General features: G+C 44.6%; 1 protein-coding gene across 6 annotated transcripts in view; it reads left to right on the forward strand.

Moving 5' to 3' along the window:
- Madm (MLF1-adaptor molecule) overlaps nucleotides 1-18,672 on the forward strand; it is a 274,209-nt gene that overhangs the window by 179,436 nt on the left and 76,101 nt on the right. The window contains exon 1 of one of the 6 annotated variants that reach the window (XM_076180170.1): nucleotides 8,222-8,358. The exons of the other annotated variants lie outside the window; for them this stretch is intronic. The gene's annotated coding sequence lies outside the window, so the exon portion shown is untranslated. Of the gene's footprint in view, nucleotides 1-8,221; nucleotides 8,359-18,672 lie in introns of those variants that run through there. 6 annotated transcript variants of the gene reach the window in all.

Below are 18,672 nucleotides of genomic sequence, written 5' to 3' on the forward strand. Positions count from 1 at the left end.
GCTACCCCACCGACTTCCTCTGCGCGAAATGTCCCCAAGGATAGAAGTGTGAATTGCCGACAGTGAAATACAATCTAACCGCCCCTCCACCCTCCCCCTCCCCTCAGCCCTCCTCTCACTCCCATCCTCCCTCCCACGTCACTCCTATCCTGTCTCCCATCCTCCCTCTCCTCTTCCTCCACTTGTTACTTATCCCTGTCCGTCTTCATCCTCTCGTCTCTGCACATTTCTTCACACACACACACACACACACACACACACACACACACACACACACACACACACACACACACACACACACGGCTCGATTGTATGGTGGTACCGCGACCGCTCACTAATTCAGCAATCCGAGTTCGAACCTTGCCCAGGGCTGAAAATTTCAGCATCGCTACACAGCGAGCCGGCATACCGACCTATTGGCTAGGAATTGTGTGTGTGTATGTGTGCGCGCGCGTGCGAGTGTGTTTAAGGTCAAAGCATAACCTGTAGGTCGAGGCATATATGAAATATGATCTCTCATCCGGGAGGGTAGCAGCTGTCGATCACTAGTCCAGCACGTGATCGGGGCAGGCCAAAGTACCTTGGGAGGTTTGATTTCGATTCTAGGACTTGGATGCCAAGGAATTATAATGTATGGCCTTCAGGGCAGAGCCCGTGGTGTTTCGCTCGAATCCTGCGCCTGGATCCTAAATTTTGATCTCGAATTCTTTGAGGATTTTGTTCCTTCGGGAAACAGGTTGGTAAAAGAGGAATTTAGAAAATAAAGAGGGTGGAGTTCGAGTATCGGACGCAGAAGCCAGATAATTGCGTGTGTGTGTGTGTGTGTGTGTGTATTCACTTGGTCTTTGGATCACGTGTTGGACTCGTGATCAACAGCTATTTCCCTCCTGGAAGAGAGCTCAGAGCTCGTAGGTCCGATCTATGGGTAATGCTATGACCTTGCACACACACACACACACCCAACTCCCCGCCCACGAGAGTCAGAGTAACGACCCGAAGCGCAGCGGTACCGAAATAATTTCGACCCAGGGCAGGATTCGAACCAGGAACTCCAGGCCACTATCGTGGCAGTTCAGTGCTCTACCAACTGCGCCACCGAGTGTGTGTGTGTGTGTGTGTGTGTGTGAGAGAGTGAGTGAGTGAATGAGTGAGTGATATGGGCAGGAGATTTTCTCATATGCATAACTTATCCATCAAGAGGGATTCCCTGTTGATTGCCGAGTTGGTTAAGTCACTGACCATTTGTTACGTATCGGCTAGGTTCGAGTCCTTAGCCTGGCAGCGTCTCGGTGTCCGAATACGCATCCATTGAGTTCCTGTTAGTCTCGATCGTGTTTACAAGGAATTAAAATGGAAATAAGTTAATGTGGTTGAAAAGGTGAATATATATATATATATATATATATATATATATATATATATATATATACTCGTATGTGTATATGTATATATATATAATATATATATATATATATAATATATATTTTGTGTGTGTGTGTGTGTGTGTACAATATTTACTCGAATGTATCTGTTACAAACACACACTCGCGATAATTAGCTCCACCCGGTCCACCCAACATCCGTTACTCAGGATTCGGTGATGCGAGATTACACCTGATAATTGATGTTTGTCGACTGCTAGGGTGGTTAATTGAGACCATGGTCTGCGTGATTTTTCGCCGAACATGTAAAGTTCAAATCAAAACAGCTATACGAGTTTTAACTATCGGGAATGGATATGTGTATATACTAAATTGTAGGCGAACTATCTGGTCCTACGTTTCAAACCAACCACCAGCTCTGTCGAACGCTTTCTGTCGTCAAAAAGTGTAATTTTGAACTGGTTTTCTCGTATCTGCCGTAGTGACTTGTATTTGATAGTTACCGGTAATTTTTGTTAGCAGGCCTGTGAAGTTGGCCAAAGTCTACTTCGTAATGATAGAAAGCGTTCGTCAACGGTGTCGACAGGTTTCGAAAGTACGGTCCATAGACATGCACATTGAAACTATATCCTCGCCCCTCGCCACAGGCATAGCAGTGGTGAGATCTTATCAGCTGTGGATTGGAGAGAGAGAGAGAGGAAGAGAGAGACTCGGGTGGATCGTTAGAATTTGAAGAGGAACGGTGGATTGGGGGTGGAATGAGGATGGAGGAGAGGGTTGAATAGGTGGAGGGGGAGGGGAAGGGGGATTTAGGTCAGAGGGGAGCCACTGCAGTCGTTGGGACGAGGGAGTGTCCGCTCAACGCCAATGCAGCCCCGTCGCCGTCTGTCCTGAGGGAGACGAACTGGGCCAAGGTTATGGTGTGCCGTGGCGTAGTGGTGACGCGGGCTACAATCAAGACACACACGCACACATGCTCACACTCGTCCATACACGCACGTACACACACACACACACACACACACACACACACACACACACACACACACACACACACACACACACACACACACACACACGACTCCTCGATGGCGCGGTTGGTACAGTTCCCGGCTGCCACTACGGAGGGCCGGGTTCGAATCCCGCCCAGGGCTGAAATAGTTTCAGTATCGCTGCGCTGCGAGTCGTTACTCCAACTCTCGTGGGTGAGGAGTTGAGAGTGTGTGTGCGTGTAAGGTCAGCATTGCCCATAGATCGATCATATATAAGCTCTGAGGTCTCTTCCGGGAGGGAAATAGCTGTCGATCACGAGTCCAAAACGTGATCCAAGACCATGGTGAATCACACGCGCGCACGCTCAATATAATAATAATGAAGAAACTGAAAAATGAAAATGCGAGTCAGAAGTGGAACATTCATTTCAGTGCAAAAGAAATGTCGATTATTGGACATGGATACTATCAAGGGAAATTCATCACTGAAGAATGGAATGGGGAGTTGATTAGTTACAAAAGCGAAGGGAACTTTGGAGAGTGGCGGTAATGGAAATGTCTTCTGAAACAAGTTCAAAGAAGATAGATGGGAAGACTTTGATAATTGCTGAGTGTTATAATGGCGCTTCGTTAAATGGTGAAATTATTATGATATATAATGTATATATATACATATATATACATATATATATATATATATATATATATATATATATATATATATATATATATATCTTTTTCAACCACATTAACTTTTCATTTTAAATCCATGTCATCATGATCGAGACTGACAACAAAGCTCGACGGAGACATTTGCGGAAACTGATACGTAGTGAAGCCAAGGACTCGAACTCATCTCAGACGTACCAAGTGAACAGTGACTCTAACCACTGAGCCATCTCTCTTGATGGCGCAGTGGTTAGAGTTCACATGGTACGTCTGAGCTGAGTTCGAGTCCTTGGCTTCACTACGTGTCAGTTTCCGCATATGTCTCCATCGAGCTCATTGTCAGTCTCGATCGTGATGACATGGAATTAAAGTGAAAAGTTAATGTGGTTGAAAAAGATTAATATCTACACTGGGGACCATTCAGTGTGTGTGTGTGTATCTGTGTGTGTGTGTGTGTGTGTGTGTGTGTGTGTGTGTGTGTACACACACGCCGAGACTGGAGTATGCTGCAATTATGTGGTTTTCATAAAATATAAAAATAAAATAGATATACAAAGGATAAGCTAATAGAACATACATAGAACGACAAAAACTGAAACCACCAAAAAGACAAAAGAAAATGAAAAATACAAGATGTTTGGAAGATGATAGGGAGCATTTCTCCTTACAGATACATTATTTCTTGGAATAGGACACCATAAGCAAATCTGGTTTTTACTAATGGAAGCATTAGATAACCTTCTCCCGTACGCGCGTGGGCGCGCGCGCACACACGCACACACACACACACACACACACACACACACACACACACACACACACACACGAGCACATACACACGCACTACACACGCACGCACACACACGCACACACACATACACACACACACGAGCGCACACACACACACACACACACACACACACACACACACACACACACACACACACACACACACACACACACACACACACACACACACGCAAGCACGCACCCACACGAGCACACACACGACTATACGCACTACACACACCGCAGACACACGCACATACACACACACACACACACACACACACACACACACACACACACACACACACACACACACACACACACAGGCTTTACTCATGGAGGAAATAACCCATACAGCAGATGACTGTATAGTAGAGCTGGTTAGCAGGTGCTAAATAATGCAGGTGACCTAGGAATGCAGCAGGAATAGTGGTGGCCATGGATGATGATGGATGATAGGGCAGTGCATCCGGATGATTCGAGTGTGGATCAGGGAGCGGAAGCAATACCGGATGCAGCAATGCATCACGTACCGGGGTGGAAGGGAGCCGAGGAGGAGGAGTGAGGGAGGGAGGGAGAGAAGGAGGGGAAAGGAGGAGTTTGCCCGCTCTTTCAATGCAGACCTATTCACACCGATTTTATATGTATTTCTTTATTTATCCGATTTATGTGTGTATATTTAGTATGGTCATTTATTTGTTTGTTTATTTATTAAATGTTCATTTGTTATTTATTTGTTTATTTCACTTTTGTAAGATATATCAAATGCCTTCGGCCTTTCACGTACCAGAATTCGTCTCGGCCATTAGTTGAAATTCATCCTTTTATATGTTTAAGACGATTTACTTCAGCGCTGCATAGCTTATCAGAAATATCCTGTATCGTGTCTGGGCGATGGCACAGCTTTGCAGCTCAAGGTTCAAGGTCACTGGTGTACGAGCAGCAGCTGCATGAGCTGCCTCGATGAGATTAGAGCCCAGGCAGGCACGTTCTCGTAACCGCGGCGAGGTATGAAAACGGAGAAAACGAAAATAGAAAACGCATTTTATAAAAGAATGGGAAGGATCGAGTATGGACGGCATCAGGAATCATTTAATCAATTTAATTTTGAAGGCGAGGGATCTTTCCATAGGTGTCTAGGGATATCTAGTAGAGGTAGAGAAGTTTGCAGGAGTTACGTGGTAGGGGATGGTGCCGTCTTGGTAGTTTGCGTTGGTGGCGTCATCGGAAACGTGCTGATTTCGCATTCACTTAGTTGTGGGTTCGAATCCCGCACTCCTCTACGAATATCAATCCCGAAGCGCATAGAGCAAAGGTGAATGCTTCGGCCGCAGCTACTCAGCGCCTCCTGGCGTAATAGGCTCCTCATATTATATCTAGGCTAATATCTAGAACGAAGTAATCAAGCCGTCAACATAACTGGAAAAAATAACGGTGATATTCTTAAAAATCTTTCCTTATATAAATCCATGGAAGGGAAAATTTATATAAGGAAAGAATTTTTTAAGAATACCACCGTTACTTCCTTCTGAGGGCGAAGACCACGAAGAGCTACGCCAGGAGTCGCTGACTGGCCAAAATCATCAGTGTGATTCAGGGACTGTTGGTATTAGATGGTAATCACTGTTAGTAAACAGAAAATTGCGGGACTCGAACCTGCGACTAAGCGAGGGGGAGACCAGCATGCTTCCGATTACGTTACGTCTCTCTCTCTCTCTCTCTCTCTCTCTCTCTCTCTCTCTCTCTCTCTCTCTCTCTCTCTCTCTCTCTCTCTCTCTCTCTCTCTGAAGATAATTGTTATTTGTTCATGGTAATATAACTCAAGGACCAGTTCATGAGTATGACTTGAGCCAGGACTTCATATTACGTAGTGTACTGCAATATTCCTATTATTTCTCTCATTTTTTTGGCAAAAATTTCTTGTGCTTGTCTGAATTTAATCTATTCCAGGAACTGGGAGCATTGTGTAGGAAGCCTCATTTTAATTCAGATTATTATGCATAATCATATCCAAAAGTTATTTTTATTTTGAAATTCTGATATTGGAAATATATAGAAAATAAGTAAAAACCAGGCAACACAATATTCCATATGCATTAGGTTTTATTTTAATTTTGTTGCATGGACAACGCTTCTTGTTTGATCTGATATAGGTTTGTGTCAATATGTACTTTTACTTTGAATATTGTCTCAGTTTCGCCTCTTCAAATGGTCAATAACCTCCCGCCATGCTATATATAAAAAAAAAAAAAAAATCAAGAATGTTTGCATTTTTTTTCTTCTGTTATGTGCTTACAACAACGACAACAACCGTTTGCATGTCAATAAATTAAGTAGAACAGTACTGATCTCAAATGACGAAGGTTACTTCAGTGCTATTCACATGCAAATCTTGGTTGAATTTAAAAGGGAAATAACTTCTATTTAAATTATGGATGAACAATTTTCATAAGTCTGCCCATGGTCAAAATGGTGAGAGATTGGGAGTTTAAATTAATGACAAACACTTGCGTTCACTGCGAGTGCCCGTGACTCAGAACTGCGATCGATTTATGTGAATATTGTATTTGTTTATTTACTCATATAACCGGTATGTTTATTTATATATTTATTTTACTATTATTTTAATACCCATGGTTTAAATAACAACAACTTGAAATTTCTATGCGAGGCAGTGACCACTTTTTCATTTGAAGTTGGTCGACAAGAATCGTTACAGAGTTCTCGCCCGCGAAATTCAAACGGGACGCGCGTTGGGACGCAGGCAACTGAGCAAACGCGAACGGGTGGAGAAAGGGTTTCGGGTTTAACTTTAGCGACTGCGAAGAGCATTTCCGGACTAGCATTACCCAGGAAATAGGAACATTGCCAAGATAACGAAATAAAGACCCATTTCCTCATCCAACTCGAGCATTATTCACAGCTACAAAGAACGTGTGCGTGCGTGTGTTTGTGTGCTTCCAATATTTTACACCAGTTATCTTTTCCTACATTTAGGGTAAACCATGCAACATTAATTAGAACATAGTATTATGGAAAGAAAAGCCACATTGAAAAGGGCGGGGAGATGTTATGCAGTGGAGATGATCTGACTAAATCTTGAAATTGAATTTAAGCTTGGTAATGATTACTGGAATGTTTGCTCCCAAACACATTAAAGAAACAATGCATACTAAACAAGGGAGTTGTTTAAACTTTGATTAATCATAAATAGTTATGGAGGAGAAGGCTTAGTGACGTGTGGGTGGGTGGGGGCGTACCGGGCGGTATTGATCGGGCCACTTCTCTGGTCTTGGGCAACGGGTGGGCGGAGGCTGGCTGCTGCTGCTGCTGCTGGTGGTGGTGCTGTCGGACGGGATGCCACCTCCGCACGTCTCCTCCAGAGGTGTGAGCCCATGCCCGGCAGGAGAAGGGAGTTCTAACAAAGGGCATATTAGAGAGAGGGTCAGGGCGATAGGTTGGGCAGGTGTTAAACTGTTGGTTGAAGAAAAGCATTTCGCCTAGGAAATATTTGGAAACGTACGTGTTAGTGTGTGTGTGTGCGTGTGTGTGTGTGTGTGTGTGTGTGTGTGTGAGCAGGAAAAACTGTAGAGAAATTGACATGGTGTGGTGGTGGGTACTGAGTACAGAGATATGTAGGGATGTGGACAGTGATTCCACTATGGGGGTTGGGTAAATTGGTGATTTGTGGGCGAGATGCACTCATCCCTCCCCTGTTTAACTACCGTCATGGGGTTTTATTTTGATAAAGTGAATTATTCAAGGCAAAATATTTTCTCAATCGATTAAGACTTCATTTATTACGGTCTGCACTCGCCTCCCTCCCCTCCCAACTGAATGGAATCGTCTATATTAAAGAGAGCGGAAGAAGCATCTTTATGTGTGGATGGTGAGAGGAGATGGTTGTGTGTGTGAGAGAATTGTTTATGAAATATGGCAATGAGTGAAATTTTAGGGAGAATGGAGCAAGAATTTTTTAAAATGCAATCCACTGTGGCTGTAGAAATAGTGCGCGTTCTATATATTATTTGCAGGGCGAGCGTAACGGTTTTTGCACATCCGCCCGAAAATAGAAGTGTGGGAAGTATGTATGTATTTTTCTATTTTCAGGGATTTTTGTTCCCCGGTCGGCACACTGACACAATAGATTTCATTGTTACAAATAACGAACTATTTGAAATCAGCTGAAGGATGACTCTTGACTGAAGTAACTTTAGTTCAATAAAGCTTTCTACTCTGGCTGTTCCAGCCATGACAACACAAAGGGCGTTACCAAAGTGAAAATTCAGTTCCGTAAAGCATGATCTATTTCATTCTTGTTATTAACGTATTTTTGTCTTCTTTGCAGGTAAGGATGTCGGTTGGGGTTCCTAGGTCGCTGTTAGGTTTGGCATGGACGCGTGGTTTGTGCGCGCGCGGGAAGGACGCGAACCCAACTGACATGAGGACTCTGGCCATCTGCGGGACGATGTCGGGCGGAGTTCGATGCCCCCGTCGACTCGACGGTTTGTCTGGTCTGGCGCTGGGTGAGTAATCTTGCTGAGCGAGAAGAATGCTTCACCCTTGGTGCAGATTTTATTCTGGTTGAATCTTAACGATGCAGTGTAGCTGACATGGATCAGATGCAGCAGAATAGGTTCTTGGGTGGAGAAAAATGCGCTGATTTTTTACAGAAAAGTGCAAAGAAGGTCATTGGGAATAGGACAAAAAATACTGTATATTGAATCGGGTTGTTTATTCATAGGAGTCTCCGTATCGCATGAGAAATTTATATTTTAGGAATTCCAGTGCCACCCATACGGATCAGAGCCACGCAGGATTTTTTCATGGTTGTACACCTATTTTCCTCTACCTTTCTCCTACTGCCTCTCCCCTTCTATCCCTTTCACTCCTGTCCCTCCCTCATCCCCCCCCTCTCTCTCTCTCTCTCTCTCTCTCTCTCTCTCTCTCTCTCTCTCTCTCTCTCTCTCTCTCTCTCTCTCTCTCTCTCTCTCTCTCCCTCCTTTCTCTTCATATCTATTGACTTTATGATTCATCTATTTTGTTCTGTTTTGTACTGCCATGCGGAATTTGAGATCATGGTCGCTTGTAGGGTATTTACCCGTGTATTCCGCATAATTCTTAATTTCCGAATGTTTCCCCCAATTGGCCTTCCCTCATTTAAAGTCTTCCACTAGAGAGGAAATTGCGTGTTTGTGTGTGTACACGTGGCTCAGTTGTAAGCACAGATGTAGCTATTTTATGGTTGTTAAAACGCGCACTCGCATGCACCAATTGACTATGATCAATTATCAGTTGTATTGGGAGGGAGTGTGGGTGATCCTTGTATCGCCTCGGCCAAGTTGACGGTGACAAGCCACGACCGTAGATTTGTTTGGGCCCTGGGCGTCTTTTCGTTCTTCCATTGGTAGCTCGGCGATGATTCCTGCAACAGCCCAGGCGGTTCCTCGTCTCTTACTCTATCACGACGTGTAACCTTTCGAGGTGAAGGGGTTTCTCTTAATGATATAATAATTCAGGAATCAGAATCAGTATATGAAAAAATTGACTGGGAAATATTAATGACGTCAACAACAGTAGGTCCTTTAATAACTGTTTGGTGGGAGGACCCTCTGCCATAACGTGGTCTCGGTCGGCCTCAACGCTGTTCAGTCTATAGGCCGAAGTACGTCTGTCATCGAAGTAGACTACACTTCCTCCACAAGACCCACGTGCTCCGAACTACACCAGCCTCACGAACTCACGCTTACTTTCTACTCTTGGAGCATCAATCTCTCCTTCGCCATCATCACTACCGCGTTTCTCTCGTGACGCGTGCCCCACCCCCTAACAACCCCTCCACCTCCCCCTCCTCCTCCTCCTCCTCCTCCTCCTCCCCACCACGCCTGTCTGGTCGCTCTCCTCCATCGCCTCATCCCCATCTCCAGCACTCCGCATTCTTCCCCCTCGACGCCATTTCCTCTCGCCTATCGCTCTCCTCGCCAGTTCCTTGTTCTACATGGGCTCAGAAATTTACCTTACGAAGAGAGGCTTAGCCACCTTAACTTACACTCTCCGGAAAGACACAGAGTGCGGGGTGATCTAATAGAGGTGTTTAAGTGGATCAAAGGCTTTAACAAGGGTGACGCAAACAAGGTGATCATATTAAGACAAGAGGGCAGGACTCGCAGTAATGGATTTAAACTGGACAAATTTAGATTTACTCGTAAGAAGGAAACAGGCAAGAATTGGTTTGCTAATACGGTGGTCAACGAATGGAACAGACGTAGTAACCATGTAGTGAGCACTGAAACTACCAGTTGTTTTAAGAAACGGTTAGACAACTTTATGGATGGGGATGACAGGTGGTAGTGGACATGGAACTGCGTAGTGTAGGCCTCATGGTCTCTTGCAGTCTCTTTCATCCTTATGTTTTTATGTAAGGTATTTGTAGGCGATCGAAGAGCAGAAATGGAAATGGCATAGCAGGTAACTGGGAATTAGGATGATGGACGGATTAACAGGAAGATGCTGGGCATAAGTTGGAAAGGAGATGGGGATGTTTGCAAGAGTGAAATGGCAGAGGTAAAATCGTGAAACCTGGTTCGCTAGTTTCCCGTTAGCTTTGTTGTGGGTTCGAATCCCGCACTGCTCTCTGATTCCCAGCCGTGACCTGCCCCAACAGTCCTTAAAGCGCATGGCTACTGAGCGACTCCTGGCGTTGGAACCTCAGATAGGTCGCTTGTGCTCTTGGAGTGGCTAATGGTGGTTACGGTGACCTTGACCTTGATCGTGACCGTTCGCCCCCGTCCCTCCCTCCGGCATTCTTTCAGTCGCTCGCGGAAGCTTTTGCTCATCTGGTGGCCAGTACGCCATTTGTGCTCGCTCTGTCTATCTGCATGTACCTATCTATCCATCTCTCTCTCTCTCTCTCTCTCTCTCTCTCTCTCATATCTCTCCTCTCCTCTCTCCTTTCTCTCTCATATCTCTCCTCTCCTCTCTCCTCTCTCTCTCATCTCTTTCCTTTTTCTCTCTCTATCTCTATCTTCTTTATTTTTCATATGCCACGTTTTTCCTTCTGAATCTCCCGACTGCTGTATTCCCGCTTTCATTTGACACGTAATTATTTTTGCCCTTCCCCTTCGATTTTTTTCCCATAGATGATTGTCTCGTTTGCCACGTCTCCCTTGTTTTTATTCTTCCAATCATCCTTCCTCTCTCTTTTCCTTCCTTTCCTCCTTGTACTTCACCTTCCACACTTTCCCCTATCTCCTTCCTCCTCTCCTTCCTTTCTTTCCTTTCCTTTCCTTCCCTCTATTTCTTTCTCTCCCTTTTCGCCTCGATTTTCCTTACAAATGATCTTCAGTTTTCCATAATTTCCCTCCAACCTTGTTTTGCGCAGACATGTTCCCATTTTCGCTTCGTTGTGGGCATTTTGTGTTTCTTGGAATTGTTCTCCGTCACGCAAGGAAGGCACGTCAGATTTCACCTCATCCTGCCAATTTACTTTATTTGTGTGTGCGAGAGAGAGAAATAGTGAGTGAGGATTGGAGTGGAGTAAACATGGCAGATTAGTTTGTCAGGTGATTTTTTTTTTTTTCTTGCAGGCCCATCCACGTGCCAAATGATCTTGTATATTTAAACACAATCTAGTGTCACCGTTGTGGGCAAATTTTTATTACGTCTGTTGCATAAATCAGAAACGTTAAACTCTAAACTTTTTCCGCAATTTTCGAGGGAATTGCGTCATATTGTGACGCGGGCTCAAATTAACTCTCTGAGTGGTAGGCTTATAAAACATTTCTTGTGGCTGCTTGCTGCTGCCAGGCACTTGGATTCAGCTGTGGTAAACCTTTAAAGAAACAGCTTGTATTCCGCAGAGTGAGGCTGTCACCATGATATATTTTATTATGGTTTATATATTTTCCGCACCGCCTAGTGATTTTACATTTCATTCTGGTTGGCGCCAGGCCATTATGTTCATTTCGCTCTCGTGTCTCGATTGTCCATTTTCCTTTCCCTTTGGGTGGCGCCAAGCTCGTCCTATGGGCACTCTTTCGGTAGAACAAGTGCTTACGGGAAACACATCAGTCACAGCTGGCAAAACGGATTGTATCTTGTCTCAGATATATATTCAGCACTTCTATCCTTGAAAACAATATCCTATCCACCGCAAAAAAAAAAAATCCTACTCGTGATAGCGGTAAAGGCAAGTTTTAAGAGGGAGGTAGGTAGAAAGGAGGGCTAATATAAATGAAAATTTTATAAGCTGTAATAGAATATGTCAAGATGACAGTCTCAGCGGAGTACAAGATGGTTCTCTGAAGGTATTGCAACAGCTGATTTAGAGTGCCTGGCAGCAGCAAGCAGCCACAAGAAATGTTTTCTAAGCCTACCACTCTGTGAGTTAATCTCAGCCTTTCCCACAATAATTGTAGGAATGGTTTGGCAAGAGGTTAAAGTTTTTGATTCATATTACAAAAATAATAACAGTTTGTGGCACTAGGTTATGTGTATGTAAGCAAGATTACATGGCAACTGGATGCCCCTGCAATAAGATTTTACCAGTCAAACGATTCTGCTGAGTTTACTTCTCTCTCTCTCTCTCTCTCTCTCTCTCTCTCTCTCTCTCTCTCTCTCTCTCTCTCTCTCTCTCATCTAGTATAAAGGAGTTCTAGAAGTTTATAGGCCTGCAATAGAAATAAAAAAACATTGTGAGAAAGAGGTTGTTATAAAAAAATCATGGGAGTGGGAAAATATTGGGCTGGGATGGTAGAGGAGGATAGAGGGCTGATAACATTGGAGAAAGGGCACCAATGGTGATAATGGTTCGCGCTCGGGAGTGACCAATTATCGGCAATCCATGTGGAACTCCCCTCCACACCACCACCACCACCACCACCACCACCACCACCACCACCACTACCACTACTACTACTCTAACTCCCTGAAGGCTCACCTCCGTACCTTTCTTGCCCGGGGGTCGTCCTCACAACCCCCACCCCCTCCTCCTCCCAGCCCACTCCTACTGGCGCCAGGCTCCCCGATTGGCACCGAGACCTCAGGCCAAGTCCGTCGCCACGTGCGCCGTTGTCGCCAGCAGGAGGAGCCAAGGCGTGTTCTCAAACGCACGACTTTCGAATCAAAACAAACACGGGGGAAATTGCCAACTCGTAATGGGACAAGTGCAGTTCGGCAAATTGTGTTTAGTGGTAGTGAAGGGGATACGTGCAGTGTATGTACAAACACTATTAACACTGTTTCACGTCTACTTGGATTACATACACATTTGGACACAACTCGCTTTTTTAGTTAAAAAAGAATTTTTGCAATTATGTGCTGCAGCGCGGAATCGGTGATGAACGTCTGCACGTCGTGTATGTGTGTGTGTGTGTGTGTGTGTGTGTGTGTGTGTGTGTGTGTGTGTGTGTGTGTATTTACCTAGTTGTATGCACGTAGTGACCCGCTATTGTGTCTTTCAGCATCCAGTTTGATCTTAAATTTTTGTATAGTTTTTGCACTCACTGTTTTGTCATTCAGTTTGTTCCAGATATCTGTCATTCTGTGTGGGAAGCTATTCTTTTTCAGATCCCTTCTGTAACTATCCTTTTTAAGTTTCTTTTCGCGTCCTCTTGTTTTTCTTTTATCGCACTTTAGTAAATCATCTCTATCAAGGACTTACATCACTTTCATAATGTGTGTGTGTGTGTGTATTCACTTGGTCTTTGGATCACGTGTTCGACTCGTGATCGACAGCTATTTCCCTCCTGGAAGAGAGCTCAGAGCTCGTAGGTCCGATCTATGGGTAACGCTATGACCTTACACACACACACACACCCAACTCCCCGCCCACGAGAGTCAGAGTAACGACCCGAAGCGCAGCTGTACCGAAATAATTTCGGCCCTGGGCAGGATTCGAACCAAGCACTACGCGCACCACCATGCTAGTAGTTCATCGTTCTACCAACTGCGCCACCGAGTGTGTGTGTGTGTGTGTGTGTGTGCGCGTGCGCGCGCGCGTGCGTGTTAGACGAGATTCTTTTATGGGTGAAGAGATTAGTCTTCATAAGAAATGCCGATCTTGTTTTTATTCTTAAATTTTCTTGTTCGCTGCCTTCCGCCAGTCTTTGCTTTGTCCTCTCCCATAATCTTACCGACTTTGAACAGCGAATCGAGAAGATTAGCCCCCCCCCCTCCCCTTTTCGGAGCTGGATGGATGGAACCGCTGGTAATGGCTGGCCAAACAACCGTCATCATGGGGATAATTGACTGGGGATTGATTTTGTATTGTCTTGCTCTGTAATGTCTCTATTTTTTATTAGAAGTATTATTATTATTATTATTATTAATATTATTGTTATTATTTATTATTATTATTATTTTTATGCCTTTCCTTTTGTGGCTACCTCCCTTGTAAGGAGGAAAAAGCCTTGGTATATGTATGTATGTATGTATTATTTATTATTATTATAGTTATTATTAATATTATGGTTATTATAGCTATTAACGACCATCCATCCAAATGTACAAGAATACCGTGGTACTTTCGATTTGTGTGTGCGCATGTGCGCACCATGCCAGACGATTATTTATTGTGATGCAGTTGACAGAATCCCAATCATTCGAGATCGGGATTGCCAGTTTCGAACTTCGACTAAAGTCGTTTGGTGTTGATCTCAATGAAGTAGATAGGGGAAGGGGACGGGGGTTTTAGGGTCACGTGACTTGGCATGCATGGGTTGACCATCCGTCTGTGTTGAGCTCGGCGTTCATGAGTAATTGGACCTTCGCACGTAATGAAGATGATACGGGCGACTGTCGCCACCACCACTATCACTACCATCATCATCATCACCATCACTCCCAATCATCACCACCTCAACCTTCGTTACTGCTATCACCACTCCCTCCATCACCACCAACCACCACAGCCGCCGTCACCACCCGTAACGGACCAAAGTGTTTCCGGTGTATAAAGACTCAACTGCTGCTGTCATCCTATGCATGAGCCCCCTGAATGCGGGGCCCCGCGAAACTGAATGGAATCGTTAGCAGTCTGTCGTGATGGACGCCAGGGGATTTGATTCATATATGACGAGACGCGGAGTTCTGATGACCAGTCAAGATATTTCAAAACGTCGTCGTCATCCCCGTGCGAACAGAGTTAAACAAATGCAGAATGTAAATCCGAAGGGATAAATATAAGTATTTAAATGCTGCCTTCAGCCCCCTTTCAGGTTATTTCTGACGCGTACCTACGCCTCCTAACGACTGTTTTGGCAGAAGTGTCACTCCGGAGCCGTAAACAAGAAGGAACAGTGTCAGGAACCGCGAAATATTAGTCCAACTTTTGCGAGTTGTTTTCGAGAGAAGCAAGACTGAGTGATGAAGGTTTTATTTATTTCTTCCCGTCCATCCTCCCTTTGAGCAGATTACGTTTGTTTTATAAGTAAATGGCCACGCCAACTCGGGTGTCGATGTTGAGTGATGTTTCGATGTTCTTCAAAGAGACGATGTTGCTTCAGGATGAGAAGTCGTCGATGCTTGTTCTCTTGAAGTGGAGGATGCTGGGCGGGGTGGGGGGTGGGGTGGGGTGGATTTCTTGCGTCATTGTTAAGCAAATGCTTGCCAGAAAGTGTGCGTGGGTCTATGCCTCGTATAAGCACTTTATCTTATCTGTTGTTTTTGGTTTTGCAGCGAGGTGAGTAGTCCTGAGTGGTAGATGTGGCTGGTTGACAAGATGGGATTTGCCGAGGTCAATAGGTTAAAACTTTGTGGTGTGTGTGTGTGTGTGTGTGTATCAGCAGTGAGGCATACATTATAAGAAAATGAAAAATAAAGATTGTGGTTGAGGTACCCACAATACACATAAAATAGGAGAGAGGGCTATATTTTGTATGTTGAAGGTTGAACTTGTTATACCAGCAATGAAATATGTATAACCTGAGCTGGAAAGGCATATGGGAAGATTCTCCTTTCTTAAATAGAGATTCCGTGGGAGTATTATCGCGTTGGAATGATTTAAGAAGGCAATAATTGGTTTACTAATAGGGTGGTCAACGAATGGAATAGACTTAGTTTCATCAATTGTTTTAAGAAACGGTTAGACAACTTTATGGACGGGGATGACAGGTGGTGATGGATATGGAGCTGCCTAGTGTAGGCCTTATGGTCTCTTGCAGTCTCCTTCATTCTTATGTTCTTATTGTGATCATCATAATTCCAGCTTCTGTGTAGCTCTTGGCAATATGGATATACGACTGATATAGGCTTTAGTGAAAAAGGACTAGACGGTGGGGACGTGGGTCGGGGAAGACACCACAGGCTGGCGCCAGAAAGTTACCCACGTGTGCCAAGACGCCCACCGCCCATGCCTGCCTGCCTGCCTCTGTGGCGCCAACTCCAAATTGTCAGCCGCCACCACGGTATTGTTGTCTGGACGTATATACCTGCACAGGCGAAGTCTTGTCGCCCTTGCACCTGCATCTGCACCCGGCCTTCTGAAGTCGCCGCCAGGAGGGTAGGGACTGTGGGAGAGGTGGTGATGGTCTGTTCGGGGCATCCGCAAGGCTTCCTTTAATTCCGTAAGTCCAGGAACGCACTTTTGACTGTTTTGGTAACGGCTGATCCTACTAAGGACTAATTTTCCACAATTCTTAGTTGGGGAAGGAAGGACGGGATTTTTTTTTATGGAAAAACACACACACACCACACACACACACACACACACACACACACACACACACACACACACACACACACACACACACACACACACACACACACACACACACACAGTGAGTGAGCGAGTCGCTCCTGCTAGAACAAGATCTCAGGTGATCGAGCCGCGGCCAAACTTTCAAACGAATAAAATAGTCTGTAGTTTGCCACTGCGATGCGTCACATTTAAAACTCAAAAAGGCCTCTAGAGTTTATTGGTATACTACATACATTTGATTTGGTTTGGCGCTAGATCAATCGATTCACCAGCAGGATATATCCGCGAGTTGAGCGAGTTGTATTTCGTCGTGCCGATTTCACCGTCATTACAAACACAGATCCGTAACCACAGACTTCTGGCGTAATGTAACTGTAAATAGAAAACGGAACGTTGGCGCAGCTGGTAGAAAGGGGCTGGTTTGCCCGCCGGGGGAGGGTGGGGGGGGGGACAGCAGGTACCAATTTCTCCAGCTGCTGCTCCTTGAATGACCTGAAGGGCGAAGGCTGAGTTCAAGGGCAAGGTCCCCCCCTCCCCACTCCACTCATCTCGTTTATCAAAATCTAATTCTGTGGCGCTTTTTCCATCCTACTTCATCCATATTTTCCTGTACCCCTTCGTTCTCATCTGTGACTCTCTCCTTTCTTCTCTCTTCGTTTGGCTCGTTTATTGCCCTGTCTCCATCTTTCTCATCTTTCGCTTTCCTTATTCTGTGTTTTCCATCTTCATGTCTCACCCTCCCTGTTCTTCCCCCTCAGTTTTTCTTTTTCCCTCCTTTCTCATTACGTTGTTCAAGTCTATATGTATATATAAATATATTGCTTCCATGGTTCGTCATTTCCGCTTTTCTCCTCAATTCATCTCTTCACAGTTAAAATCTTCCATCAGGATTATATTTTTATTTTTCCGCTCTTTAAAATATAACTAAATGCAAATTCATTTAGTTTTATAGATAATGGTTATTGAAAATATAAATATACAACCCAATTCATATATGCAATATTTGACCTCCAACGCCATTAGTAAAGAAACCGAAAGATGAAAGCTACTACGTAGTTACCAGAATGAAGAAACCACTTTAAAAATATCAGGGAGACTATATTTGTTATATTTCTTGAATGTTACAGTACTTGATCTATTTGGAGAGCAAGTACAATCCGGCTTTGTTATGTAGCAGAACGAAACGACGGGTTGTTTTTACCAACTACCGCCTGCAGTGGGGAAAGCGCACAAGTATACTCCTTCCCACCCCCACCCCCTCCCCAACACAAAAACATGTCCTCCAAGTAGCAATTATCAGGCAACTTCCTCGAGTTTTTGGCGGGCAGAGATGTTTTGTCAAGAAACTGCAGTTCGTAAGAGCCAGCCAAGGCAATCGGGACCGCTATGTAAACAAAACTGTCGTATGTTGCGTCTCCTCCCAATGTTTTCATCGTCTCGCATTGCAAATAACTTGTCATAATGACGACGGCATGGAAGAAAAGGTCAACACTACAATATATTACATTAACCGCATGCGTGCCTGACTCTCAATTATGAGCAAACTAAAAAATGACGTAGCTTAAACTCGTGTAAACAGTTTTTCGTTCAAACCAGAGCAATCATTGTGTGTATTTTATGTATAATCAGTCCCCTGTGGCTTGTGTTAAATACTGTAACTGTTTACCCATTCAGTAGCATTAACCGCAAACTACCTAAACACTTTCCAACCTGCCTACTTACCTTCCTGTCTTTATCTCTGCCTATTTCCCTTTCCATCTTCTAACCTCTGCCGATTTACCTGTATACCTACTGTACCTACCCACATAGCTTGTTTGCTACTTGCATATTACCACCCACCTATTCACTCTCTCAGCTTAGATGGGGCGATCTGCTTCAGCCAGTCATTCACCCGTTCATCCATTCATTCATCGGTGCAATACGCCCTCGATTCCATTGATCGCAGGCGTCCAGCCTGGTCACTGGCTGAGCCTCTTGCTTGGCCCACCCAACCTCCCTCCCTCTCCCTACCAGCTGGCTCGGCGGCGTGTCTGAAGATACTATTACCCATAAAGTGTAATCAAATGCATAAATATCTTTCCGCCCCATGGATTCTGGAGCTCAGTGTTATTCAAGAATTGGTTGAGTATGGGGCTTCCGCTTC

The sequence above is a fragment of the Oratosquilla oratoria genome, chromosome 44 (genome assembly GCF_046742065.1).
Source record: "Oratosquilla oratoria isolate Oo_2021 chromosome 44, ASM4674206v1, whole genome shotgun sequence".
NCBI lineage: Eukaryota > Metazoa > Arthropoda > Malacostraca > Stomatopoda > Squillidae > Oratosquilla > Oratosquilla oratoria.